Source organism: Notamacropus eugenii, chromosome 1, assembly GCF_028372415.1.
Source record: "Notamacropus eugenii isolate mMacEug1 chromosome 1, mMacEug1.pri_v2, whole genome shotgun sequence".
NCBI classification, from domain to species: Eukaryota; Metazoa; Chordata; class Mammalia; order Diprotodontia; family Macropodidae; genus Notamacropus; species Notamacropus eugenii.
The window spans coordinates 710,678,523-710,706,386 of record NC_092872.1 but is presented as its reverse complement, the minus strand read 5'-3'; the positions used below and the strand labels follow the sequence as shown (position 1 = coordinate 710,706,386).

Below are 27,864 nucleotides of genomic sequence, written 5' to 3'. Positions count from 1 at the left end.
CAATGGAGATCGTCATAGGCTTGGGAGCATAAGCCTGCAGCAAATCACGGAGAAAATATCCAAGGTTTTAGGGACATTAAATATACAAAAAATTAAACAAGGTAATCTTGGTTGTCAAAGAAGTAGAACAGCTGTGATAGGGATGAGTTTTTGCCATTATGGTAGGGTGAATGACAGTGACTGGGAATTTTGCTTTCATTGCAATAAATAAATTTGCCACCTTTAGAATAGCCAGAAACATAGTGCTTTTCCTAATCCTCCAAGAGTGAGTAAGCGTTAATGACTGTGTATAGCACAGGCCTCATACCCTGAGGTGGAAGAGACCAAGTGAATGGAATTTCAATCTTTCTTCCTGGTTATCTCCCACACTCTGGGCCTCATAAATCATATCTCCCCATGAAAACCTTGGCACACTGAGCTCTGTTGGCTTTTGCCTTCTCTTTGACCTGGAGCCAGGCCTCCATGTTACTTCTGGGACATCTCTGTGCCACACTGTCTCTGACTCTCTTTCCAGCTTCCCACTTCCCTTTCTGTGTTGTTTGCCTCCATTAGAACTCAAGGTCTTGGAGGGCAAGAATTCTGTTGCTTGGTAGCATTTGTATTTCTTGACTTCGAGCAGCGCCTGGCACAAAGTAAGTGTTTAATAAATGTTTTTTCTCTCTCTCCCTCCCTCTCTCTCTTTCTCTCTCTCTCCTTTTCTCTTTCTCATCACTCCTGTCTCCTCTTTTTTCTCCTCTTTGCTTTTCCTCTTCCTTCTCTCCTTCCTCCTCCTCCTCTCTCATCCTCCTCCTCTGTCTGAATGTCTCTCCCTTTTGTTGGGTTGGGATGAGGATTGGGGATTTTTGGTTAAGATGAGTCAACACAGATCTTCACAGAGTTTGATGACTCTTTTTTGCAGTGAGGGTATAACTGGTATGTGTATATGTGTGTGTGTGTGCGTGTGTGTGTGTGTGTGTGTGTGGGTGTATGTATGTGTTGGAGTGTGCTCCCTGTGGGCCTGACTAACAAAAGGGCTAGAAATGTATCACTAAGACTGTGGCTGGTCCTGGTTATGTCAGAACTGTAACACTTCTCTGAGGAGATTTACAGTGGGGAAGCTCATGACAGCAGGAGACTCAGAGGAAGAGGGAGTAGACAGGGGCAGCAGCAAACAGATTGAGTCATAAAACCTCCATGGTCTTGGCAGAGCAAAAAAGAGAGATAGAGAGGCAGAGACAGAGAGAAAGAGACAGAGAGAGACAGAGAGAGAATGAGAGAGAGGAGGAGAGGAGAGAGAATGCGAGAAAGAGAAGGGAGGAGAACAAGTGAGTGAGTGAGAGAGGAGAGAAGAGAGGAGAAGAGGAGAGAGAGTGAGAGAATGAGAGAGAGAAAGAGAAGGGAAAACAAGCAAGAGAGAAAGAGATGATGAGGTGACAGTGGAATCATTGGTAGCTGGGTGATGGAGAATGTGCTAGATGAGGTAGAGAGTTTGAATCCAGCTGAGATCTGTGACTTTTATGGCAAGAAGCCAGTGGGGACCTTGGCCTTCAGCAATCCCATGAGTCATGTCACTTGGGCAGTCCCAGGAGAAGCCAACCAGCTCTCTCGAGTTCTTTCCCTATTTGGGGATAGAGGACTTGATTCTAGGATGATAGTGAAGGTCATGGAGGGGAGGTGGCAGTTACCAGAGGACTGGGTTGTTTAAGTCCCCAGCAGCCCTGAGATTTCACTCTTTGGAGGGGACTTTAACCTCTAGTTAGGACTATTATTTGGCAGTGATTATTCAGGTAACTGGAAGAACATGGGGCTTGCCATAAAGGAAAGGTTTTTTGAATTGTTGGCACTGGGTACAATTTTTTCCCTGCTGTTATTAAATTTATTATTAAATTTATATATATATTATATATATTATCTATTAAATTTATTCTGTGTTCCATGTACTGTGAACTGGTGCTTAGATTTGGACACCTTGATGAGTGTTAGCAATGAATCAAAATTCTGATGTTTCTAAGTTTTGGGTGGTATCAAAATAAGTCAGGGACTATCAGCCAGAGCCCAGGTGGCACCATGGGTAGAATGTTGGATTTGGAGACATGAAAGACATAAATTTAAATATGGCTTTAGACATTTATTGGCTATGTGACCCTGAGCAGATCATTTAACCTCTTTCAGCCTCAGTTTTCTCATTTGCAAAATGGGGATAATAATAGGGTTTTATGTATTATGTTATAATACATATAAATATTTTGTAACTCTTAAAGTACTATGACTTCTAGTTATTAATAAATACACATATATGCATGTGTATATATACACATGCACATATATAAATATATATCTGCGTGTATATATGTATATGTAAAATTATTCCTGGTACAGATAAGCTCAGAACTATAGTTTTGAGTCATAGGTTACACAGTAACTGGTATAATACAAACATAACATGATAATACATGGATTATATGATAATAAAATATTATTTGATCTTGGCTTTGGAATATATTACACAATTTTGGAATCATCTTTATCTTTCTAGGTATCTTTGATAAATTGTTTTTGGCTAAAATTTCTTCCCTAAAATCCTGGTTTAATGCTTCCTTGTGGAGCAGAGGTGATGCTGGTTTTCAAACCTCATGCCAGCAGAGGACAATTTTAGGCAAGTTCCGACCAAGCTGGAATGGCTTTGAGCCTGGAACCAGCAAGGACTATGTGTCAGTCACTCAAAGCATTTATGAAGTGCTTACAATTTGCCTGTTGTCTGGGGACTAAGACAGCTCTGTTTGGGGAGGCTCATCATGGGATGATGAAGTCTTCAAAACCGCAACAACTCAAGAATTACGTCTATTACAGTATTGAAAGGTTGAGACTTGAGTTGATGGAGGGAGCCCCCACACCAGTGGGTTCATGGATTCTCAAGGTATTATATTAAGTAATGTTAGAATGGTATTCTCCTTTTGTAAGCAAACATGGACTTTTAAGGTAACATGTCTATAAAGCAATTGTAGCCTTTTGCTGTGTGTGTGTGTGTGTGTGTGTGTGTGTGTGTGTGTGTGTGTGAGAGAGAGAGAGAGAGAGAGAGAGAGAGAGAGAGAGAGAGAGAGAGAGAGAGAGAGAGAGAGAGGGCAGGGGACAGGTGTGGAGATGGTAAGGAACACAGGCTTCCCCAGTTGGTGGATATGGAGGCACCATGCTTTGCCAACAGGAAACTAATGAGTAGCAGTGCCCGTAATGCTGGTTTTCTCCCTCAGAGCTTCTTGCTTCCCTACAGAGCACCACTCTGGGGTTTTCAGGGGAGGGTTGTGGGGAGGACAACTTATCCTACCCCTTATCCAGGACCCCTGTGTTCAGTGGTAATAGGAAGATAGTTTTAGGAGCTTAGGTTTGCCATGGATAGGCCACCAAATGAAGACTACGTTTTATTTCTTTGAAACTACAAAACTATGAAAAGTCATAATTTGATCCATTTTTATAGAGGCTACAAGATAAAAAGGGAATTCTTCTCTAGACTTTGCTACTGGTAGCCAACAAATTGTCCTCTAATCAGTCAGAGTAATTTCCCTGGTAACCCCCTCAAGATCCATCCAAGTCTCAAAGATCCAAATCTAATCGGAGTGCACATAAATGAGAGATATTATTTATTTTTAAAAATATTAAAAATAGAGGGGATAGACATACAAAATCCATTCACAGTCAGGCCATCGGGTTTCCTTTCTGAATATGAAGTAGCGGGAACCCGGTGGAGATAGAAAAGGCAGAACGTAGCTGGAGGTTCTGGGTAGTTTCACAGATGTCAGTTGGCAGGAGAGAGTGAGTGAGGAAGTATATATGAATGTGATAAGGGCATATATACAGTACATATATGTATGTCCATAAATGTGCATACTCATTATGGAATGTTAGTGTTTTATTGAGATTTACCAGTAAACCCTGGGAAAGAACGTCAAGGCATTTTAACTTGGACAAGTGCATCAGGCATGCCCGCTTTGGTATGTATGCACTGTGGCTTTTCCCAGGCAAATATATTTAGGTAAATCAGACAACTGAGTACTCTATCTGATTTTCAAAATCCTAAGCCAAATGTTGGGATCTGATGGGTCAAGATGGCCTAAATTTATAGCCTAAATTGTAAATTCCAACCTGTTTCACTGAAGGTAGGGCAAGGGCATCATCCCGGGGCTTTCTTTCCCACCCCTCCTCCACTTCCTTAACTGCTCCCTTAGGAAGAATGGAGAAATCCGTTGACCCCTGAGAAGCCAAAGGGCATGTGTGGCTTTTTTGAGATTACAGACACTCTAAGTGACATCAGAGGCCCAAGTCTCAGACAGGCTGGCAGCTCTTGCAGAGCAAGGGTGAGACCTGATGTAACAGCATCTCCTATTCCAATTTTAATCTAGCCTGGAATTCTCCAGATTTGATGCCCCTCTCCCTCCCGCGGGCTACGCGCTCCGTTCCTCTTCCCATGTCTGAGCGGGAGATCTGTCTCCTCTGACAGATTCAAGATTTCAGGCCGAACTTTCCCATGCCATCGTCCCTCAAAATAGCCAAGTTCCACAGTATTTATAGCAGCGCGAGACTCTAATGGGCCAATTTGTTTGAATTTCCACTGCCTTTGTATTTCACTTACCCCTCACCCGTGGACAGTCTCTTCAGGCCTTTATTGATGGGGTGTGTTAGGGTGGAGGGGACAGTATTCAAGATGGTAGCTGTATAGAGCATGGGTCGTTTTGCATATTTACTGTTCTTTTAAGCTGCTTTCTAAGAGAGAGAAAGAGACAGAGAAAGAGGTTTCTGTAAGTAGCTGGGACAATGAGAACAAGGCAGGCTGTATGCCAAGCACGGGATGGCTGCCAAAACACATATCATTAGCTTGGGCCAGCTAGAAGCAAGGAAATGAGAAACATATGTTGGAGAGCAAGGTTAGGAGTGAGGGACTATGGGTCAGTGACAGTCGTCCGAAAACTTCTCCCTTGTTCTTCAGCTGTGGCCTGGTGGTGTCAAATGTCGTTCTGACTGCCTTGATTTCTCATGGTGGTACTGCTTGTTTGCTTTGATTTTCCTTTTTCTTTCTTTCTTTTTTTTTCTTTTCAGTTTCCTGATGAGAGGTTTTTTGGGGAGGGGAAAGAGAACAGACAGGGAAAGGTTTGTGATTTTTTTTTCCTCTCTTCCAGTTATGGGAAAATAACAACCTTGTTTTCCGTGATGCACTCTAAATTCCGCACCCTTCTCTGAAATAACGGTGTCTCTCAGCCCCGAATTCTGACTGGTTTGGGAGAGAATAAAGGGGAGGGTTCTGTGTTCCTGAGGAGTTCTTGCTGTTCTTTCTTAAATATAATTAGATGCGCCTCATTACCTCACACTGAAGGCCTTTTGTACTTTTTAAAGCTGTATTTCCTAAGGTCCGTGATGTGCTACAGCTTGGAGCACCCACTCTCATTTGGTCATATTCACAGTTTATTTTTAACATATTTTGTCCTTTCTCCTTGCTACAGCCAGTGGAGTTGGAAATGATTTCACTTCAGCCTGAAGGCCACACCCAGCTAATCCATTAGTCACTGGCACTTAATGAAGTGTCTATATTCCCCCAATCCTTCCCATTTCCCTTTCCTCCACACCATTCCTTTTCCCTAAGAGTTTTCCCTGGACAATTCCTAACAAGGCTTTGCTCTTTCCCGCCCCAAGGTCGAGACCCCTGTTCTCTATAAACCCCAGATGAGGAGCAGTATCACATGAAACCCAGATGATATCCCAAGAGATCAGGATGTGGCTACTGTTCTGAACCAGACAGCAATTTCAGACGGCCAGCATGGCCCGGAAAACTCATCACAGAAGTGTTGGGGAGGATTGTTTGGCCAAAGTTGCAAAATGGCCACGGATCTATACGCTGACATTTCCCACTAAGAGAATGTAATGGTTATAAGCATCAAGCAGTGGCTAGGCAGAACAGCCTGTAATCAAAGCAACAAAGCCCCTAGTAGACAAATCCTTTCAAGGTTCTGCCGCTTTAACATAATTTGATGCACCTAATTAAAAGCTGGAGTTGGGCAGAATGTCGCAGGATAATAGACTAAGAGTTGGGAAGGACCTTGGAGGTCATATGGTTCAACCCCCTCATTTTACAGATGAGAAAACTGAGGCCCATGGAGGTTGTGACTGGCTCCAAGTCATTTTAAAGTCGTTAAAACTTTTGGTATCTGTAATTTTTGTCCTTTATATTTCTTCCCCAGACATTAGTCTTAAAATAAATAAATTCCTCTGTTAGGTTCTATTGTTTCCAAATGAAAACCAGCTTTTCTTAATGTTCCAAACACCGGCAAAGGGGAATATTCAGCCTCGAAGGTTAGTCTGGGGATGTTCCCCACTGTCCAGCTTTCCTCACTGACTTTGTTTCTGGATACTTTCATGTGAATGTTCATTTCTTTCCTGCTGTCTCGTTTTTCTTCTGTGGTCCAAGACTTCCCTGATTTCCCTAGCCTGAAATGAATATTGAAGGGAGACTCAGCTTCTTTGGTAGTTGGGTTTCTTGCCTCAGGAGAAGACTCTTCTACTTCCCCCACCAAAGTGCCAATGAAGCAGGACATATCTGTGGGAATGTATCTGTGTGTGTTTAACATGAAAATGTGAAAAGAAGAGCAGCCAACCCAAGATGAACAGATATTTATGTGTTGTGACACATAAATGAAGGCACATCTCAGTTAGGTTTTTGATATTTTTTCAGTTCCAGGGAGAATATTTCTTAAATCCCACTCTTTCATTAGTCCTTAGTATTTTCTCCCTTAGGGAGCACTGATGGCCAGCATTGGGAATGAATCCATATGTTTTCTCCTGCTTCTTCTGAGTTTGGCTCTCTGTCAGATCCCTGTTCAGTTCAACCACCTTTTGCTCCTTTATTCCCATCATGCATGTCATTCTCAACCAGCTCTTCCTCATGCTATGACAGGTGCTTCTCCTCTGGGTCTTTCTCCTCTCAAATCATCACCAATTGACTTTTTAAGTCCCTTCAGTGATGTCATCTCCAAATCCTCCACTGTAGATCCAGTCCCTGATCTTCCTCATCACCTCAATCATATGGTCTTCCATTCTTTGCAAACTAATTTCCCTGTTTGGAAGGCTTACTCTTCCATACTTTCATTAATATGTAAATGATAAATAATAGAATATGTAATGCCCATGGTGAGTGCAAGGAGTAATAACTCCTCTTCTGCTGTTAAGTTAGAAGGGTTTGGGGATGAATTAAACTCATCTTCCACCATTAAGAGATCAATGCCTATGCAATTAGTCTGGAAAACTCTAAGATCAGGTATCTGCCACCTTACCTGAGTGCATGAAGCAAGTGCAGGAAACCAGGTAGAGACAAAATTACGGTTTCCAATTTTGATCCCTATCACATCCCATTATGTATCTACATTGTGGCAGAAGCTGGGTAACATGAGCTAAATAAGGGGTAACTTGATCTATCCCAATGAATCTTCCTATCTCAGACACAGCCATGAAAACGAAGATGGAAAATGTCCTCAAGTGATTTTAAAAATTATTTATTGATTGATAACCTACTTTTTAAAAGAGCCTTAATGCACTTTGCTAATTTTTTTAGAAGCCACTTTGCTTTCTTTCTTTTTCTTCCTTCCTTCCTTCCTTTTTCCTTCCTCCCTTTCTCCTTCCCTCTCTCTTTCTTTCTTTTCACCAAATGCTGCCACTTTTTGGATGGAATTTGGCAGAATAATAGGAGATAAGTTGAACAACAGTTAATTTTAAGAGAGGCCTTACAATCAAATTCTAGTCCAACGTAATCCTGCTGCTTATTGCAATCAGTCAGAGGTAATATAGTGATAATGGAAAGGTTTGCATGGCTGATTTCAGAAAGTCCTCTTTTCACACAAAGGATAAGTATATCCCATACATCCTTGGTTGCTGTACCTTTTGTCTCACCAAGATTCAGAACATCAACACAACTAAGAAAAGGAGGCATTTCTATTTTATTAGTGCCCCTAAGACAGTATAAGACCTCAATTCAAAATATAAACTGACATGGAAGTAGCCAAAAGATATCACAGAAAGAAAAAAAGAGTTCAGATGTACAAAAATATAGCAGCTCTTTTTGTGGCGGCAAAGAACTGGAAACAATTGGGGAAGGGATGAACAAATTGTGGCATACAGATGTGATGGAACATTATTGCACTTCATGAAATGAGGAGAGGTGTTATTTAAGAGAAATCTGGATGATTTATGTGAACTGATGCAAGCTAAGGGGGCAGAATCAGGAGAACAATTTATACAATAACATTTAAAATGAACAACTCTGAAAGATTTAAGAGCTATATTCAATTCAATGACCAACCACGATCACAGAGGATCAATGATAAGGAATATTATCTCTTGGCAGAGAGACGATGGGCTCAATATAAAAAATGAGACATCTGTTTTCAGTTATGGCCAATGTAGGGATATATGACACTTGGGGTTTTCCTTTCCTTTCCTTTTTTTTTTTTTTGGTGGGGAGGGACAAAGGTGAAAGAAGGATAGAAAAAAATTTCTCAATTAAGAAAAAGAAATAAGATATACCTAAATATTTGATGAAATAAATATCAAACTTAAAAAAAACTTGGTGATATGAATTGTTCGAGTTCAAATTCAACAAGCATTTGTTAAACACTTATGGGCAGACTACTGTGTTGACCACAATGTTCCATAACATACTCACTATTCCTGTTCTTAGTGGCCTTATAGTTTATTTGGAAATGGGAGGGTAAGAATGAAATCATTAGAGTAAGACCTCAATGTTATCTTAACCACACCTAAATTTAATTCCTTTCGGAATGTGAAAATTAAAACTTCAATCTTATTATTATTTCTGTGTATAGCATCCCACCATATGCATACTTCTATGCTACCTTCAAAAGCAGTATTCTGGAGACATCACATTACTTCTATGTATATCTGAATGGATGAAAATCTAAAAGAGTATTGTTTTTACCCCCAAATGAGTTTTCTAGGATCATATGGCAGTAGTTTGGAACAAAAACATATAAAAAATACTAATATAGATGAGGAAAATATGTTTGCATAAGTATATGTGTATAAATAATATAGATAATTCTGAGGGAGAGGATTACATTTCCCATGAGATTCCAGACCTCATGGCTAAGCATAGAGTTTCTTGAACTTCAGTTTCCATGAGACTGTGTGTCTAAACTCAGGGTAATTCCATCAAGGAGTGACAGGGACAGTTAGGAGAAAATAGAATCTGAGCCACACATCAGCAATGACAATGGGTCCTTAGTCATGAAGTTGACCAGGAACAGGGCCTTAGATATCACAGAACCACTGAATCTGAGAGCTGGAAGGGACTTCAGGTTCTATCTTGTTCAACCTAAATACAAAGGCAACCTATATACATACCTGATGAGGCATCTCCAGCCTCTGCTCAAAGACCTGTAAGGCTAGGGAATCTCTAGAACAGGGGTGGGGACATGTGGCCCTTTAGGTCCTCAAATATGGTCCTTTGATTGATCCAAACTTTACAGAACAAATCCCCTTAATAAAATGATTTGTTCTATAAAACTTGGACTCAGTTAAAAGGCTGCATCAAGCACTTAGAGAGCCACATGTGGCCTGGAAGCCACAGGTTCCCCACACCCTGCTCTAGAGGCAATCTATTTAACTTTGGAACAGCCCCAATTATTAGAGAAAATTTTCTGGATATCAAGTGTAAATTTGTTTCTTTGCAACTTTTACCCAAATTCTGCTGGTTTTGGCCTCTGAAGACAAAGGGAACAAGTCTAACTTCTCTTCCAATGCAACCCTTTAAATATTTGAAGACAATTATCATGTTCCATTCTTCTCTTCTTTCTCCAGGCTAAACTAAAGGTCGCCATGCTGGTTCTTCTCTGGACACTATCCAGGCCGGAAGTGAACCCAACACTTCAGATGAAGTCTGCCAAAGTCAGAGTGGTGAAATGACCACCGCCATGTTCCTGGAATCGATTTCCTCCTAATGAAGCTCAAGATGCATTAGGGTTTTTTGGCTATCTTATCACGCTGTCCACCCATATTGAATGTACAGTTCAATAAAATGACAAACACTTTTTCAGAACACCTGCTGCCTATCCAAGTCTCCCACTCTCCTCCTCTTCTCATTTTATGTTGATGGAATAGATTTCTTTTTGTACCCAAGTATAAGGCTTTACATTTATCCCTGTTGAATTTTATTTTATTAGGTTCATCCCTATGCTTGAGCCTAATAAGATCCTTTTGGATCCTGTCATTCATTGTGTTAACTGTCCAGTATTGTGCTAGTATAATGTTTTACAACCAACCCTCTGAAAAAAAATTTGAGTATGATGTATACTTTTAAGCTTAATCTGCAGTATCAACATTTTTTCCATAACTTTCTTAAATCTAGACAACCAATAAAACAATAAATCAAGCCCTGATTTGCAGTTTTGCTGATTTCCAATTTAATAATTGATTCTCTTGAGCCAGTATGAACTGGCTCTATCACACCCTTGTGACTGTCCTTCCTGAGTTTGTGTCATCTGATGATCTCATTTGATGAGTATATAATATATATGCCATTATCCAAAACCACTTATAAAAATGTTAAATAGCAGATAACTAGGCATAGATCCCTGATGGTGCTCCACTGGAGACCTCCTGCCATGTTTACAGTGAATCATTAAAAAACTCTTTGAGTCTGGCCATCCTACCAGTTCTGAGTATATCTGATTGCATTATCCGCTTGGCCCCATCTCTTCATCTTCTTCACAAGATTAGTATTACACACTTTTTCAAAAGCTTTGCTAAGATTGGCTTCCTCCTCCCCTTGTATTCCTAGTTTAGTAATTCTGTCATAAAAGAGAATGAAGTGAGTTTGGCACAAACTGTTCTTGATGAAGCCATGTGGACTCTTCATAATGACAACTTCTCTTTCTAGATACTTTCCAATCATCTCTACGATGTCATTTTAAAGAATTTCTCAGGAATCAAGGTCAAACTTATTGGTCTGTGGTGGGTAGATATTTTTTTCCCTTCCCCTTTTGGAAAACTGGGATTATATCTGTCCTTTTCCAATCCTGTGGTAGCCCTCCAATTTTCCATAATCTTTCATATGTTGCTGACAGTGATTCTATAATCACATCCATCAGTTCTTTCAAGACATGAGGGTGTAGTTCACCTGGCCAGTTGACCAGATGAGTATACGGACAACTAAGATGATTAAGGATTAGTTAATGCTTACAAAAACTTACAGGGTATACAATTACCTTGCAGAAGCTGTGATAAGCTGTAGCCAGGGGGATGAAAGATGGCATAGAGCTATGAGCAGTGGATAGGGAAGCTCCAATGAGAGCAAAATGATCCACTAGAATCTGACTCAGGATGAGTGCATTTGTGAGGACTCTGTGTAGGGATTCCCTTAGCTTTGGAAACGTCCTACTTTTTTTCTTTTTGAAATTAAATTTTATTTTTTCAACAAACATGAATTTATTTTGTCTCCTTTGCACTGCTGATTCTTTCCCTCTGAGATTTTATCTAATTTATCCTCTCTCTCTCTCTCTCTCTCTCTCTCTCTCTCTCTCTCTCTCTCTCTCTCTCTCTCTCTCTCTCTGTGTGTGTCTCTTTTTTATACATAGTTGCTTGCATGTTTTTCCCCATTGGATTGGAGCTCCTTGAGAGGAGTAACTATTTTTCCTTTCTTTGTAACCCAATACCTGACACATAGTTGTAGATACTTCATGTTTGTGGACTTAACTTCCATTCCTCTCCCCCACTGAAAACAAAAAAAAAAACAAAACCTTTGTAACAAATATGTATAGTCAAGCAAAATAAATTCCCCCATTAACCATGTCCAAAAATTTATGTCTCATTCCACACCTTGAGTCCATCACCTTTTTCTGCTTTTTCCTGTGTTTAGGTAGGAAAGATTTCTTCCTTTTCTCTGTGAGGGAAGATGGAGTGAGAAAGTATTCAACTGAGGAATAGACTCTGAGAATGTTTCTGTTATTTTATGCTCCCATTTCAGTTCCAATTAAATACCTTGAGAATTCTGGTTCTGTACTGCTATGTGCCCGAGTTTCTATTAGCATAATAATAACTGGATATTTAGAACTGAGTTGACTTCAGATATGGACGATCCCTACCTAGAAGAAGGCACAGTGCACCAACTAAAGACATTGCTATGTTATCATTCCGCCCCCACCTCTATTCCTCTTTCCATGAACCTAAACCTATAAGAATCTGATTTCATCTGGTACATGCATGACTCTATGGACAACTCATCTGGGATAAACTATGGATCAGAAGTATAAATTGTTTATACCTGAGTAACCTTGAGCTACTGGGGCTACTGTGACAATAATGATTTTAGAAGTTTTTTTTAATTGTGTGTGTGTGTGTGTGTGTGTGTGTGTGTGTGAGCATGTGTTTGACTTTAGGTTATATTAAAATTTGGGGTTTGGGGTTCAGTTATTTTTTTAAATTAAATTTCGTTATGGGTCCAGGTTAACAGTTTAGCACTATTTTGTTCACTAAACACCTTGCTAGCAACTTAGGAAAATGTGATTCTTGTATAATTGTGCTGAAATGACACTGGGCAATTGGGCATTGATATGGCACTAGGTTTTTATATATAGGGTGAGTATAGTCACCACAACTACTCAATTATTGGAGAAGTGGTACCCAGTGTTGGGATTATGCCCTTAGCAACGATAGGGCAGGTACTTAACAGATGCCAGTTGATTGACATCAAATGAGATGAGTTTAGTATTTTTTCAATTAATATGCACTCATACATACATACATACATACATACACACAAATATACACATATGTATATTTTTCATATATGTACATATAGATAATGTATATTGAAGGGGCTCTTAAATTTCACCCCACAACATTTTTAACATTTCAAAAACCATATTTGGTTTCTTTTTTAGCCCTATATATTTCATTTTATGCATATAAGCACATGACTGAGAGGATCCACAGGCTTTACCAGAATATGAAGGGGTCCAAGACATGCACAAAAGGGTAAAGAACCATGATGTAAGACCTTTTAAAACTCAAAGAGAGTTATCTGGAAAAATGGTACTTGGAAATCAGTCACTAAGCCTTCCACTGAGGGTCATTCTTTAGTTTCTGAGCAAATTTAAATTCTTCTTAGGAAGATCACTGAGGACAATGTAAAATGAAGGTGGGGTGTAGAGAGGTACAGAAACACTCTCTTCTGGAGCTAAAGGTTTAATGCCTGCAGCAACAGCCGCAGATGACCCATTCAGTAAGATAAGGTTTACCGGGTTTCAGGATAGCATGTCTTGAGTGTGCTCCTACCTGGAAAGGAATAGTGAGTCTCAGAGAGAATATGCAAGTATAAATATGAAGGCAGCAAGGAAATACAGATAGAACACAGTGCCTGGCATATGGTAAAGGCTTAATAAATGCTTTTTGATTGAACAAAGTGGAGAAGCTGAGAGGCTCCTGGGTATCCTCTGCTTTCCATTTTGTATGCACCATGAACACACATTGCCTCTGAATTGGCAGCTGGAGAGTTTGGTGGGGCTGAGAGTGCAGAGGACACGTATGGAGTGTTCCTCATTACCTTCAAATGTGAGAGGAAAGGCTTTTAACTTTGTGTTTAATTTAGAGAGGCTACATCACAGAAAAGCAATTAAAATGGCAGCAGTAGTATGGACCACACCAGGATGCCCCAGATCTCAGGGCCAGTTGATGATGAAGTACTACGATTCCATGCATGGTGCTGGTTCAGCAGAAAGAACAGCCTCTTAACTACTTGTAGTTGATATGAGGAGTCACAGAGAGTGACAGAAAGAATACTAGGAAATACTTCATGCTGGTCTCAGGAAATCTCATCCAGAACGGGAAGCCACAACCAAGAGGGAGGGTGGCTGAAATCATTGAGTTCAGGTGGGGGAAGCATGGGGAGAGACTTTGGGAAGCTGGAAGAGTATGCAGAGCCACTTCTGGAGAGGAAAGAAGATCAGAATCAGAGTTTGGAGGTCAAAGTTGGAAAGTTTAGGAGCATCATCCAGAGAAGGCACCCAAAGAGACCACACTGTGTGTTTGCTACAAGTGTGGGCAAGAAGGGTCCCTTAACCTTCTTGGGTCTCAGCATCCTCTTGTCTAAAATGAGGGTGTTGGAACAAAGAACCTCAGAGGTTCTTTCCTTCTCTAGATCCCAGAGCATCCTCTAGATGCTCTGAGTGCATGTGAGAGAGAAACCCAGAGCTGTTTTGTCACAACCTTGAGGTAATGTTGACCATGAGGAGATAGAAGCATCAATCACCTGGATGGATTGGAAGAATTTTCTAGAGCCAAAGACTTGATGGCTACGATTAGAAATGTATGAAGAAAGAAGCCAAAATTCTACAACCTCTCAGTGATGTGGGCTGTGGTTGAGAACTAAAGACAGAACATCAAAGAAGGGATGATCTAGTCTGAATTCTCTAGTCCCATTTGGAATTTCTTGGGATGAAGAATGGAAGCATGCCTTTAAGGTCTTAATCAGGTACCTCACATACACACAAGTGTCAACATTTTCAGATACAAACACAACCTGTTTATTACAAGTTGATGCCAGCCTAGAGAGATGTATCTCAGGAGGACCAACCAACAGAAGCCTACTACATTTGCCAGACTCACTTATTTACAATGAAACTCATTATTTTATCCACAACTTAAGGCTCTTGAATTTGAGGTGAGCTGTCATCGACATATTCTGGGACCATGTCTATAGAACTCAAGTCCACGTATGGATGGAGATCAACCCACTGATGTACATTTTGACAAGAACTAAGTTGAATGCTATTAGCAAGAGATGGGTATTAGAGGTGATCTTAGCATGCATTACCAGCCAGGAAATTATGGAGCCTTCTATGTTTGAATTAAGTGTAATATTGATGAGGTAAATGCAGGGATATCACATCCCCATATCATGAAGGGATCTAGGATACAAATAAAAAAAAGTTCATGTAAGAGTTTGGGGCTTTGCACAGAGAAGAAATGTCACTGGAGTCACTGGAGAAATAGTTATGGCATCAAATCCTGGCAGTGAGCCTAGCTGTTGGATGAATATCTGTAAGAGATGATATGTCAGGGACTTCAGCTTAGCTTTCCCTGCTTTTGAGTGACTGGCAGAAATTGGAAGCTGGCAGTGGGGTATTGTATCACATAGTAGGTGAGGTGCAATAAGGCAGTTGGCATTACAGAAGTCCCACTGATTCAAGGCTGTGAAAGCAGCGCCTGATGACTCTGGATACTTGGGACAAGAGAAAGCTCTGCAATTTGATGTAGAAGAACTTCTGTTGGCTCAAGAAAAGTGCCAGATGTAGGTGAAAAGTCAGTTCTTGGCTTGGTATGTTAAACAGAAAGGGCTACTCACCAATGTGTGATGCCCGCCTGGAGAAGGAAAGAACCCGTCTGCCTTGGAAGCCTCCATGTGTATGGCAGACTTCCTATCTGTGGAGTAGGATGGGGAGAATATAAGCAACATCCTACTGGTGACAGTTCATTTCACTTGGCCTATACATTCAGAAGCCACAAGGCCTTCATAGAAGCCAAAACATCATGGGGAGGTATTGTTTAACGTATGGCAGTGTCCATTCTCATTAAGGTCAAGATGTATAACTTGGCACGAATCATGCCATCTAAAGTTATGTCATATCATCCTTAAGGAGACATGGAGAACATAGTATTTTAATTACATACTACTTTATTAACATGCATAGGACCCCAGGGCTCAGCAGAAGGCTCAGCAGAGTTAACCTGTGGCCTTTTATTGTATATATGTATAATGATAGGACAGTTACATGGCGCAGTGGATAGAGCACCAGTGTCAGAAAGACCTGAGTTCGAATATGGCCTCATTTAATTACTAGCTGCATGACCCTGGTCAAGTCACGTAACTCTTTTTGCCTCAGTCTCCTCATCTGCTAAATGAAGTGGAGAAGGAACGGCAAACCACTCCAGTTACTTTGCCCAGAAAATTCCCAGAAAGGGTCACAAAGAGTCAGGCATGACTGAAATGACTGAAGGACAACAACAAGTAATGATACTAAGAAAAATAGAATGTTGTTTCTTGTTTTATGTTCCAGTTTCTGTTTCAATCAAATGCTTTTTAAATTTATAACAAATAATTCCATACTATTATTTATTTTGATTTCTATTGGCATGGTAATAACTAAATATCTAGATCTGAGTTGCCTTTAGAAATTTCTGACATGTGGGGGCAAATTGAGCTGAGTCATGCGATTTTTCAGAGATTTATCCCCTCCCTCACCAATATGAACTCAAATTCACGAGAGACTCGGGCTGTCTGATATATGGGACTATTTGTGTGACACATGAGGATTATACTGCTTTGGGGCTATATTTTATATTTCTGTATGAAAGCATAAAACAATTAAAATAAATCTGCACATTTATTTTCCTAATGGTAAGTGGAAAGAAAAGGCATGCATTTCTTGTGTTTTAAAGAACAGGTATATGGAAGTGATTCTTCCAAAAAGGTACAAAGAACTAAAAAAAAGGGGGCACTTAGAATTAAGATCTTGAAGGTTGGTGGTATAAAAACTTGAAACGGCATATTATGGTTCCCAGCTTTCAATGTTTTCGAAGCTTTGAGGTTAGATTAAAGCTAGCCTGAGGAGTATTTACACTGGGGATCCGTTTGGGAATATAGCATTATTATCACAAAAATTATCAGAGGAATAAGAAGGGAACATTTGGAGGAATAAATAAAAACATCACACAAATGTAATGACTTTGCCCTCAGGTAGCTTATATTTTAAAACGGAGACACAACACATAAAAATGACCAGGGATCAAGGAGACATGGAAGGCAGGGTGCACCCAGGGGGAGCACAGTCAATGCTGAGGAGAATGGCAGGAAGATGGGTGGGGTGGAATATAGAATGTGACAGATGGAGGGTACGGGTTACAGAGAGGGGCTTGTACCTATACACTCATCCATAAGGACAGGATAGGTCCTGGGGTGGGAGTTCCAGAGGGGAGTGGATTAAGTAACCTAGGAAGTGATCCAGAGGTTGGAGTTGCAAGCTGGGTGATAATAAGATGAACGTAGGTGAGAGAGGGACATCAAAAACATGGTCTGTATAGTGAATAGAGTGAGTGCGACATAGGAACCTGGACCAGTGCTATGCAATTTTTAATCATTCTTGTCTTAGTTTGCCATTTGGCAAAAGGACATCATCTCTTCCCTCTTTCACTCTCTCCCTTCCCTTCCCTTCCCTTGCCTTCCCTTCCCTTGCCTTCCCTTCCCTTGCCTTCCCTTCCCCTTCCCTTCCCTTCCCTTCCCTTCCCTTGCCTTCCCTTCCCCTTCCCTTCCCTTGCCTTCCCTTCCCTTCCTTTCCCTTCCCTTCCCTTCCCTTCCCTTCCCTTCCCTTCCCTTCCCTTCCCTTCCCTTCCCTTCCCTTGCCTTCCCTTCCCCTTCCCTTCCCTTGCCTTCCCTTGCCTTCCCTTCCCTTCCCTTCCCTTCCCTTCCCTTCCCTTCCCTTCCCTTCCCTTCCCTTCCCTTCCCAAATGCCATCATAATATGATGTCCATAGAGATCTAGCAGGTTCTCGGAGAAGTTACTGACAAATACAGTGTCATTGTAAATCATTACTCGTTTGATTCCTATACTTAGAATCACTGGAATGGTCTCGCATACAGGACCCATGAATGGTGTGGGAAATTTTTCTATAAAGTCTATAAAATCTTGATTTACAGATTTAAAATTGTTTGACTTTTCATGTTAATTTTTCTTGCCTTGATTGAGTTTCCCAATGCTCCTGGAAGGTAGGTATCAATTGCTTTTCCTTTGTAGATAGCAAAGTTGAGGCTCAGAGCTGAAGTGACTTGCTTAGAGTAACATTACTAGTAAATACTGGAGGAAAGATATGAACTTAGATCTTTCTATTACTAGTATTCTTACTGAGTCATATTATTCACATCTTGAACAGCTGGATAAAACAAGATAAGGAGGGGTAAGAGATAATATGCCAGGAATTGAGTTTATTTCTCCAGTGTTTTCAAAATGCTTCAGTGGTTAAAATGCTCTAATAGTCCTTGAGGAGAGGCTCTGTGGTCAAACTGTATAGGTTTTTAATTTGTTAATTAAATTTTTAAAATGAGATAAAATGAAGGAGATGAGGGATTTTTCCCCTTTCAATCTTGAGAGAAATGAAGATATTTGATCACTTTAAGTATAATAAAAAGGGATATATTTAATTTATAGATCCCAGTAACCAGTAAGCTCAGTGGTATTCAGCTCAAACAGAAACAGGGACCACTAAATCATTCATATAAGGATTCCTTTGGGCCCCATATTGACTTAGAAAATGATAGCATTATCTATGTTCTATTGTATTTTTACTTATTTTGTTAAATATTTCCCAATTCCATTTTAATCTGAGCTAGATGACTACTTCAGAAGGCATATGACATTACTAAGAATTAAAATTAAAAAGAAATCTACAGTTCTCTACTGTAGGGACCCCTGGAGAAGATGATCCCAGGTTCCCTTCCACATTTCTAGCCCATTTTTTCACAAGGGTTTCAATTGGTTAATCCAAATCAGGTCAATGGAACTTTTGGATTTAGGATAACTTTTCACTATTGATCATCTTCTAGTTGCGTTTAGGAATTGATCTTATACAGGACAGATGACGAGAAAGATGAAGGGATTCCCAGCAAATCTTTGATATCTGCTTCAATATAATCAGAGACTCCAGGAGTTGGAAGGACCTTCCATGTAATCTTTACCAATCCCTCTTCTGATGAAGGAACCCTCTCTACAACATTCCAGAAATATAGCCATCTAGCCTTTGCTTGAATACTTCTGGTGACAGGGAGCTCACTATCTATCTAGAATACTAATTTTTGATCATTTTTGAACCATTTGAATTATTCAAACCTTCTTCCTTAAGTTGAAATTCATCTCTCTGTGGTTTCCTCAAATTTATCTGAGTCCTTCTTCCTTGTAGGGGAATAGCACAGAATAAGTCTCATCCATCTTCCTGATGATGGCCCTTAAAATACTTGAAAACAGCCATCTCCCCTGTCTTCTCTTTTCTAGCCTTTTTTTCTTTCTGGAGGCAATCAGAGTTTAATGACATACAGAGTCACAGAGCTAGTAAAAGTCTGAGGCCAGATTTGAACTCAGGTCCTCCTGACTCCAGGACCTGTGTGGTTCTATCCTCTGCACCACCTATCCTCTTTTCTAATCTTAATAGTCCCAGGTTATTCAAATGTTCCTCACATAACATGGTTTTCATGTCACCTGCCTGGTCACTTCCAGCTTGTCAATGTCCTTAAAGTGTGGTGCTCTGGACTGAACACAGTACTCTGGAGACAACATAAGCAATGCAGAGCATTGCAAGACTCTTGCATCCCTTGGGCTGGGGACTGAAGATGACGATTAATGCAGCCTAAGGTTGAGTTTGCTTCTTTATTGCAATTTCATACTCTTAGTTCCTCTTGAGTTTGTGGTCCACAAAAATGATGAGGTCATTTTCACATAAAATATTCTTGAGCCAGTTCTTGCTTATCCTGCGACTTTCAGTTCATTAAAAAAAGAAAGGTGCACAATTTATATTTTTTCCTATACGTTTCCTCTTTTTGTATTTGGCCCATGGTTCTATATTGGTGGGATCTCTTTGATCCAGCTAGGTGGTACAGTAGATAGAGCCCTGGGTCTGAAGTGAGAAAGAACTGAGTTCAAATCCTGCCTCAGGTACTTACTAGCTACGTGACCCTGGTCAAGTCATTTGACTTCTGTTTGCCTCAGTTTCCTCATCTATAAGAAGGGTCCCAGGATTGTTGTGAGGATCAAATAGGATAATACTTAGAAAGCCCTTAGCACAGTGCTTGGCACATAGAAAGTGATTAATGTGTGCTGCCTTCCTTCCTTTCTGAGTCCTGATTCTGTTATCTAATATTTTAGTCATCTCTTTCGTCTTTTTGTCACTTGAAAATTGGATAAATCTGATTTCTATTTCTCTATGTCAACACAAAAATTGAATAAGATTTGGGTCAAGGATTGAGCTCTGAGGCACACCGCCATATTGATGCAGATCCGTTAGTAAGCAGTCCACAGAGGCAATTGTCCATATGCATATGGAACTATCCTATCTTTACCTATCATCTCTTCATCTTGTAAAAAAGAATGTGATTTTAAAAGTAGAGAAGCTTGCCATTTCCTTCTCTAGATCATTTTATGGATGAGGAAACTGAGGCAAATAGGGTTAAGTGACTTGCCCAGGGTTGCACAGCTGGTAAGTGTCTGAGGCTAGATTTGAATTCGGGTCCTCCAGACTCCAGACTTGGCACTTTATTCATTATTCTCCCTAAAGCCGGAATATCATAGATTAAGAGCTGGGAAAGACCTCACAGATCACTTATTTTATAGGTGAGGAAACTGAGTTCGTGAGATTAAATGTGATGCAGGTAAGGGTTGGAGCCAGTATGTGAACCCATGCTTCTCTTTCTACAAATTAAGCACACTTTCCATTTTATTTAAGAATTTATCTGACTTGAAAAAAAAAAGAAAAGCACGAGAAAGGCTTTTTTATTTGGGCTTGGGCTCTTCTGCTCCCCTCTTCTCTTCTTCTCTCCTCCCCTCCCAATCACAGCGTGTTTCAAAAAGTGGCCATTCCGCTAAAGCCTTGGGGTGGGAGGTTTCCATGCTTTGCTAAGAGATACTAAATCTGCGGATTAAGTCTCCGAACTGTCTTTGAGGCCAGGGAGAATAACAGTGTCCTTCATAAGCATCTTGGTTTTCTACTGCGTCTTTTTTTTTAAATGAAATCTACTGGGTCCTATCAGTCTGTGGTTTGTCTGCTCTGGTTTTAGTAAACTCAGGATGAGGTTGGTTAGGACATTCCACCCTTCTGAAGGTGGAGTCTGCTGACCTTTGACCCCGACTGTGTTCTACAGATAGTGTTAGAAACAGCCCCACACCAGAGTACTCAGAAAATCAAAGCTAGGCAGAGCAAGGAGAGGGGGGGAAGGGTATGGGCAGTGGGGAGGGGGAAGCAACAGGCCCAGTGTTCAGTCAGTTCTACTGCTTGAATCACCATTGTGTCAATAGGTGATAAATCAACAGTCATATTTACTGATTAAAATTACAGACTCCTACGGGATACTGTATAAACAGCTTTCAGAACAAAGTCTGCGAGGCCTGAGCAGAGCTGAATCCTTCTACGCCTTGGCCAGTCATGTCTGCCTTCAGCCAACTCTTTGACCCAGGGGTCATCCAGAGAGCAAGTTGCTCCACTAAAGGCAGACTTCCTATACACAGATCCAAATATTTATAGGGAAAACTTGAAAGGGATGGTGGGAGGAGAAACATCGCTAGGATTCAGATCTATTCACAGGAGATCCTAATTTTCTCCTTCTTTTCCTTAGTCTCAAGTCTGTTCTAGAACTGTGGTAAGGATTCAGAACATGTGATCTGTGTCCCGGTCAGCAAGGGTCCCCACATCCTACCCACTGCCTGTGACTCTCAAGGGAGGAAGCAGGGGATGTGAGTGGGCATGAAGCCATTTCCACATCTTTACCCAGTCGCCAAAACTAAATTTTTATTCTTAACTATTGTAACTCTGCTCTCTCTAGAACCCGATTTGTAGAATTCCTTCTTGTGTACCCCCTGGCAGATTTCTCCAAGGAACCATAATGGTGCTTTCTTCACCCTTAGTGTAGCAAGCTCATTCATAGATGGTGACATCTTTAAGTCATTATTATATGCTATTATATGTATTAACCTTTCATTGCTTCTTGAATCAGAATATTACCTTGCGAATATTTTAGATGGCAATTTGATGTGACCCATGAGTTGTCACCACAGCTCTGAGCTCACAAAGACTGGGCTCATTTTTGGGATTTTCTCAATCTTAACTTTATGTCCCAAACCCAAGGATCCCCTGGTAATATCAGAATTCAGCTAATTCTATCTCCACAGAGGGTTTCCCCAGACTTTGGCTTCTATTTATTATCACCCTCAGCTCCCCTGCAAGCATTCATGCCAACAAAATATCTGAGATCATGCTTCATTTAACCTCGGAGAAAACAAAAAAGACTCATATTCAAGCCAACTCCCCATTCATTTCTGATGGGGCTCAGCTTTTCCTAGGGAGTTATATAATTGTCCAAACTTATAGAACTACCCTGGATGAGAATGCCCTGCAAGGAGAAAGATCTCAGGGTTGCATCCCTTTGGGGACTTTTCTCCTCTTCCTGGTTGGGTGCCTGAAGGCTTCTTGGTTTGAGCTCCTGTAGCAACTAGTTTGAAAATGGTCCCCGCCTTGGTCCAGGGCTCCTGGCAGCTCTACTGTTGCCTCTTTCTGGGCACATAGCCCACTGGAGGGACCTTATGGTTGTCCAAGTCTCTCTCTAGGGAGCTAAGTCTGCATTTATATGTAACCCCTTTCTCCTCTCAGTCCTCTTGAGTTCATATACGGCTTTAGTTGTGGTTCCAATTGGACTCTCAGAGGTATAAAGATGTTCTTTTAGTGAACAATTATTATTTCTGGTGATGTGGGAATGCAATTACCCCAAATTGCTTGTCTCAGCTTTGCTATTTGTCTATTAGAGCAATAATGTATCTATGAACATATACTTACTGTTATCCTTGGCCCCATTTTTTCATGGAGATTTCCAGTGCTTCCACTGAAGGTGGAGGGAGATATTGAATGATTAGAAAAAACACAGGCAATATTATTACCCCAAGTCCATGAACATCAATAACTACCTCTCATATGACTTCTTTTTTATCCCTATGAAATATTTATAAGAATGACCTATACACATATTGAAGGTATCCTTGATGAAAATGAGAACAATTTTCTTCAGCTGACTGCAACTTTAAAGTAATACAATTGACTGTGAAAGAAACATAAGATCCTCTAGTGCTGATTTTTATGAACTACATAAAGGATTTGATTTGGTAACGTAAAATAGCACCTTAAAGATGCATCTCTAACAACATCATCAATTTAATTCTTCTCATATGGGACCTAGAACACAGAAATATTCACCGGTGCCATGGAGAATTTTCCTGCAGAGATTCAATTCTTGTTTGCTTATGACATTGTGCTAATTTCGAGTTTAAGGATAGTACAGAGCTTACCGTCATCTCATTCAAACTCACATGGGGGCAGGAGACAATGACAATGACAATAAACCAAAACAAAACCTTGTGAGGTATCAGGATCATGTCTGTATCCTAGAAGGCATTTGCTAGGATCAAACCCTCAAGTATCTACCCCTCTTCCACTCAGTCATCAAATTGGTCTTCCTAAAAGCACAGGTCTGAGAATGTTATTGTTCCAGAAGTGATAAGCAGGAGAACCTCAGAAAAACGTGAAAAGACTTGCACGAACTGAACTGATGCTGAGTGAAGGGAGCAGAACCAGGAGAACACTGTATACAGCAACAGCAACATTGTCTGATGACCAGCTTTGATAAGACTCAACTCTTCTTAGCAATGCAAGGATCTAAGACAATTCCAAGAGACTCATGATGGAAAATGCTATTCACATCCAGAGAAAGAACTATGGAGTCTGAATGCACATTGAAGCAGACCATTTGCTCTTTTTCTGTTATTTCTTCTTTCTTGTGGTTCCTCTCTTGGTTCTAATCTTTCTTACAACATGACTAATGTGAAAATGTAAAAAAATTTTAAAAAGCACAGGTCTGATCATGTCAATGTAATCTAATAAGTTCCAGTGGCTCCCTATCACCTCCAGGATTAATATTAAAACTCTCAAAGGTCTTGGCAGTGTGGTTCCCTTTCCCTTTACCTCTCCAGTCTTCTTATATCTCGCTGCTTTCTACGTACTCTACAATCCACTAACACTGGTCTCCTCTCTGTTCTTTGCACAAGATACATCATCTCACTCCAGTCATTTTCACTGGCTATCCCTCCTCATCTTCATCACCCAGACTATCTTCCTTCTTTCAAGTTGCGGCTAAAATCCCATCTTCTGCGAGAAGCCTTTCCTGATCCCTGTTTGTACTAGTGCCTTCCCTCTGTTGACTATCTCCCGTTTATCTTGTCTATATCTTGTTTGTACATGGTGGTTTGCATGTTGACTCCTCTGCTAGATCATGAGCTTCTTGAGTATAGCAGGGACTGTCTTTTGCATTGCTTGGTGTTTAGTACAGCACCTGACTCATAGTAGGCACTTAATAAATGCTCGTTGATCAACTGTCCATTCAATGAAATCTATAACCAATCAGAAAAGGATGGCTTAATAAATAAAGAATAATTATTACCTAGGATACAATATGTGGTTGGAAGGTTAGTCTATTAAATCAATTATCAGTATTGGACAGTCAAATCAGTCAATACTTAAAGAAGCTAATTCAGGCTACTCACTGGAAGGTCAAATACTGAAGATGAAGCTTAAAGACTTTGGCCACATAATGGGAAGATGGTACACATTGGGAAAGATATTGAGAAAGACTGAAGGCAAAAGGAGAAGGGGATGGCATAGGATGAGATGGGTAGATAATGTCAAGGGAACAACAAACATGAACTTGGACAGACTTTGAGAGATAGTGCAGGATAGAAGGGCCTGACATGCTGTGGTCCATGGGGTCATGAAGAGTTGGACGTGACTGGATGACAGAACCAATAACAATAATCACATGCATTTCATGGACAGACACTAATGTTGGATAACAAGCTTGACTCAGAATTGAAAAAGAGGAAGACAGAAGATTGTATTGAGTACAAGGAAATCAAATATCACTTTCCATTATTTCCAGCTGCTTCCTATCGTGATGACCCACCACACAACTGTTCTTTCAGCAATGTCCACATAGGAATCACAGAAAGCCACAATCTCCAAAGTATCAAAACTGCAAGTGGAGCAAAGGGAAATGGAAAGATAGACGTTATGTGTAAGTAATTTGTGGCGTATTATCAATGATAATTTACCTGCAAGAATGGCACCAAATGTAGTCAAGGAAACGTATGCTAAGAAAGGGGGTGGCCAGTTAAATAGTGAGAAGGGGCTAACAGCTAGATAACTAGAGGGCTGCAATGGCACTCATAATGTTAAGGTCCTCTACGAAGGACTTCTGGGAAGTGATGGACAAAATTTGGACAGAATGAGAATGTACAAGTACCATTTTGCTAGGCACCACCAATGTGTAGATTTGCTTTGCTTAATCAAACTTGATTATAAGGGAAGATTTTATTAGGATGTGGAGCAAAATCATTGAGAAGTGACAGAAATTGCTTTTAAAAGTGTAAGTAAAACTTTAAGAAGCCATGGATGGGTTGTAATATGTAATGGTTATGAAGATAATACCACTAATGTGGCACTTTAATGTTTTCAAAGTGCTTTACAAGTATTATCTCATTTGATCCTTACAACAATCCTTTGAGCTAGGTGCTATTACTATCCCCATTTTACAGATGAAAAAAATGAGGCTGAAGGAGGCTAATTGACTCACCTAGAGGGACCCAACTAGTAAGTGTTTAAGACAGGGTTAGAACTGAGATCTTCCTGATGCCAATTCTGTACTCTAGACACTGCGCCACTTTAGCGGCCCAAATGGTAGAGAAATATTCATATTGATGAGATAACAGGTCAGCTGACATAGCTGTTTTCCCAGTGTGAAAATTTGCCATGACTTTCTCATGCACACATCCTACAGAAGTAATTCTCACTCACAGTTGTCCATATATGGCAACCGGTGATTTCAAAGGGACTTGAGTTTAAAGACAAAATAAACCTCAAAGATGAGTAAAAAAAGTAGAGGATTATCTCTCCATGTAGCACCAACCAATATGAAGGTATGTTTTGAAGTTTGATTTCCTTGACCTTTTCCTAGGTGTTAGGATGAAGAGGAAATGAATAAAATACCAAATGGGGCATTTAAAAGTTCATTCTTTGGCTTTTAAAAGGCAGTGGTGTATAATCAAATGCCTGTATAATTATCTAGGTGCGCTCTGTGTTCTTTCGAAGCAATGTTTCTGTAAACTAAGGTGAGTGTTCCTTCAGCTTTTCCTCTCTGGAGGGATTCATCAAAGCTTTATCCCTGTCAGAGCGAATTCCTTGGCCAGACGGTCTCAGAATGTCCATCTCACTCCATCTGCCTCCAGAGACTGTTGATGTTAGAGCTTAGACGTCATATGCTGTCCTTAGGCTCTGGAAAGCACTAAGATGCCTTTTTTTTTTTTTTTAAAGGAAGCTTTGTTTATAAGTCGTTCACTTCTGAGCTTCCTCGGCACAGTTTCCAACTTATCTTTGGATGAAAGCACATCTTTAGAATGTGGAGAAATTAATGACAGTTTCACAACATGGGAAATCGGTTGTGTGAGAGGCATGCGGGCGCTCTGCTCTCGTTCAAGCCACCCAAAAGTCTCCATTTGCCCTGTAATATCACAGCCTTGAGTCTTTAAAACGAAAACTGTTTTAAAAACAGGCGACGGCTCAGAAACTACGCCATTACAGGAAACCATGAAAATCAGCAGTCAGAGGGATTCAGGGCATGAGTCTGAAAAAAGAAGGCTGGTTCATTTCCTTGGGATGTTAACCGGAAGTTTTAGGCCTACCATTCCATCCCTGGCTTATGGTGTTTGTTTGGCCTTCCCATGGATACTGTGCCTTTGAAGCAACTCTTTCTTTCATTTCAACTGATATGTCCTCTTTTTATGCCAGTACATTCAGTTTTTCTTTTTGCTCCTGCCCCAAAGCACCCCCCCTTACCAAAGGTCTAATGATATGGCCAGAGAGTCCCATATGTGGGATATCTTCTCTCAGGGTCCAAATGTCAATCAGTTCACAAAAGGGTCTTCCAGCATCTACTTACAGCAACCCCTTAGCCACGATGGATGTTTAAGTGGTACAGGCATGGTCTCTCCAAGTTATTAGCATTTTGATTATTGCACTTTTGAGAACAACTTTTGTCAAAGGCCAAATAAGCAAAATTGAATGTTACTGGAATAAAATTGTTTTCAAAGTCCCTTCCAAGAGTGGGTACCAGAAATACAGTAGTAACTTGTTTACCAGGCTAATGATGTCACTCATAACTCTCCTTTAGTATGATTTTTATAGCCTTTGCTGCTTCTAAACCAAAAGGCACTGAGTCTTTTGGTCCATCCACAAGAATTTATTAAGCATGTATTGTGTTCCAGGACAATGCTAGGTTCTGAGAATACAAAGTGTGGAAGAAATACTGGCCCTGTCTTCAAGGAGCTTATATTCCAAGAGGAGAAAACATGCAAATAGCAATAAACCCACAAGATATATACAGTGCAAGTGAAAGGGAATGTCTGAGGTGATATAGGAAAAGAGGTGGAGTGATTTCCACTGTGGGTGGTAAGGAAGTTATAATGGGGAATTCTTTCCAGATGAAACATCTTCTGAAAGTTTCTCTCTTAAATCAGAAGCCCCAGTGTTAGTTTCTTGCTTTCAGCAATTCAGACTTTGTCATCCTAGCTAGTATATTTTAACGTGTAATGAAAACCTGAACAAACTGGGCCATACCTGGATGTCATGGAATTAAAACTTCATTTCATGATGAGCAGGTGCATTTCAGAAAAACCTGGAAAGACTTTCATGAACTGATGCTGAGTGAAGTGAGCAGAACCAGAACATTGTGCACAGTAACAACCACATTGTGTGAAAGACTTATTTCTTCTCAGCAAAACAAGGCTGTAAGACAACTTTAAAAGTCTCGTGATGGAAAATGCCATCCACATCCAGCAAAAAGAACTATGGAGTGTGCATGTAGATTATACTGTTTGCTCTCTTTTGTTTGGCTTTGTTTCTTCTTTTTCATGGTTCCTCCCATAGGTTCTAATTCTCCTTTACAACATGACTAATGTGAAAATATGTTTAATATGAATGTATATGT

The 27,864-nt window shown here is 40.4% G+C and overlaps 2 long non-coding RNA genes across 2 annotated transcripts in view; one reads left to right on the top strand and one right to left on the bottom strand.

Moving 5' to 3' along the window:
- The window catches only part of LOC140521445 (uncharacterized), a 194,809-nt gene that overhangs the window by 83,985 nt on the left and 82,960 nt on the right, over window positions 1–27,864 (bottom strand). The window lies entirely within an intron of this gene.
- LOC140521444 (uncharacterized) lies at window positions 422–10,406 on the top strand. Its single transcript, XR_011972935.1, has 2 exons — window positions 422–632; window positions 9,832–10,406. It is a non-coding gene; the product is annotated as an uncharacterized lncRNA (long non-coding RNA).